The following is a 2,838-nucleotide window of genomic DNA, read 5'->3' on the forward strand; positions in this document are numbered from 1 at the left end:
GAAGCAACTATTCTTACTGTCCAGTTACTAGCAAAGCAATCGTCGTCTTGACTGGCCAGTTTGCACAGTCTGGCCAGAAACTAGGCAGTAACCAGAACTCCTGGCCGGTCACCGGCTAGAAACGGGTCAATTTTCCTCTCGGACAGAGCGAGAAAGAGATAACGGCAACTTGTGGGTCGAGTTCTCGATTGCGCTACCGTGAAGAGAAGCCTCTCTTCGCCACAATGACGACATTCATTTGTTTTTAGCGCATCGTCCGCGACAGAATCGGAGCGATAAATTGCGACGCTGAGCGGCGGCTGAGAAGCGGCGCGATTAATTGCTCCGTCTGTGCGGCACTTAACGAGCGTATAACGGCAACGAGTAACGCGCGCATAATATTAGCCATTAATCGCGACATTCGTTTCGTTAATTGACACGCTATCCGTTTAATGACACGGACGATACGTTACGTACGCCCGGCGTGCGATTAGCGTCGCGGTATGCAACGGCGGCGCGCGATATTTCTTTTAATTAGGCGAGAACATTGATGCTTCCACGGCGCGGGATTACCGCGTTACGCCACCGCGTGTGCGGCTTTCGACGGGGAAAGTCACGCTCGAAGAACCTTTACGACCTGATGGGATCTGCTGATTATTCCCGACAACGCGTCGACTCGATTCGATTCGAGAAATTCGACGTGTCTCATGAGCGCGTGTTGAAATTCTTTCTCTCTGTCTCCCCTCTCTCGCGCTCGTTCGTTCTCGCTTCACGTTACAAGTTTATTAGAGACCTGATAAATTTCCAAGGAAAAGCCACTGCGACGATTCCAATCGGGAATTTATTAGAAGACCTGTATTAATAGCGTGAAACTTGCTTCAACTGAGATACTCGGATTTGAATTTAAAGTCAGGTGTGAATCTTTCAAATAAATCCCAATTACAAATATAATGTCACATATATTATTTAAATGAAGAGCTCACATCTAAACTCGAATTTCAGCATCTCATTTGAAACAAGGAATGACTATTAATTAATACGAGGAGGAATCAAATAGGACTTTATTTTCCATGTGTATTAAATGTGTGTACACCGACCTTTCGGAACATAGAGATGTCAGAAACTTCAAATCGAAGTTACGACTAAAAAAGTTTCGGGCTTGCGCGAGCTTCAAAACCAAGCTGTTCCGGAAACGGCGACAGAAACAGTTTTCTAAGTGCAAGAGCAGTGAAAATAAACGCGCGAGACAGCCAAGCACGCCATTGTCGTTTACGACGGGAATACATGAATGCCGAAGCGACGGCGAAGACGCCGGCGATATCGTCGTTCGCGGTGTCCGTAATAGTGAATCCGGACGATGTATTTTGACTTCTGGTACCGCCCATCATAAGCCGGAAAATATAACGTTGCATGATTTACAATTCGGTTGACTGTGGCCAGCTGTCTTTCTGTCTCTTTCTCTTCCCCCCTTTCTCTCTCTCTCTCTCTTCCTCTCCTCGTCATCTCTTGGCGGCAAGCAGTCTATTACTGTCAATGAAACGCAAACACCAGCGCGAAATACGTCCCGGTCCCGACGATACGGAAAATCCAGAGTTGCGGTTAACCCACAATAAGAACGTCGTAAACATTCATTTTCCACCACGGACGTCACGTTGCGTCATTGCATGCCATACCATCACCAGTCAGTCGGCGAGACTTCCCAAGTCGAAACTTTTATTCTACTTTTAATCTCAATATCTCTGTCAACTTTGACACTTCGAAGTTATATATTAAACTTTATTGATTCTGTGTCTCACCTACTAACTTTGTCGAAAGATTCTCTTTAGGACCTACAAGTGGCATTTTGTGCGTTCTCTACCGTTTAAGCTCATTAATAGTGTTGAAACTTGCGTCTAAGTTTAATTCAAAGATAGATCTGAAATTAAATCATATGAATTATATAATATTATATTTACAATCACATTTATAGTCATGAGTAAACTGGAAAACTCACAACTGACTTTAAATTCAAATTTGAGACGCTTGTCGTTACTTGAAACTTGCTTCAAGTGAGATATTCAGATTTGAATTTATAGTCAGATGTGAATTTTTCAACTGAATCCAATTACAAAAATATAATATTATATATTATATAATTTAAAAGAAATATACCTCTAAATTCAAATATCAATGTAATTTAAGACTAAAAACAAGTCTCATAAAACAATTATTAATATAGGCCTTAGGAAAGCTAAATATGTTTTTAATTTAGTTTCCATGTGTGTTAAACATATACTGATCCTTCAGAATATACAGACTTACACAGAGAAAAATATCATTCTACTTTTAAGAAAAGCAATTGCTCAGCTTATCTTTCTTCTTTTAAGTAATAATTATTTTCAACAATAAATATTTTCCTGATAACTTTAAGATATATACTCATCTCAAGTTTTAGAGAAATCATTATCATGTACTCAAAAAAGGAATTTTTTTATTCACTTTATAAAAATATTTTAAAACTATTGAGAGAAAAAATAATCCGTTGTAGTAACATACCAAATATTTGTTTAATATTCTTAGCTACTTGGACTCGAGTGTACTTTAAATAAATTGAATGCTTATGATGAGCTTACGATAGATCTGCGAATGTATAAAGTTGTAAGATACTTGAGGCAAGTAATATTTATACTTGAATGCAGTATGTATTTTTCTGCGTGAAGGAACTTCAAGTCGAAAGTACGGCTGAAATTTCAGATTCACATCCGCGTGCCCGCGCGCACGAGTTTCGAAAACAAACCCCGTCTCGACCGGGGAGGTAAACTTCCGCCGCAAGCTTTGCATCCCTGTCGATACACACCCTCGGGATATTCGCCCGATCCC

Source organism: Odontomachus brunneus, unplaced genomic scaffold (genome assembly GCF_010583005.1).
Source record: "Odontomachus brunneus isolate Ranch 3 - 2012 unplaced genomic scaffold, Obru_v1 Obru_scaffold_121, whole genome shotgun sequence".
NCBI classification, from domain to species: domain Eukaryota; kingdom Metazoa; phylum Arthropoda; class Insecta; order Hymenoptera; family Formicidae; genus Odontomachus; species Odontomachus brunneus.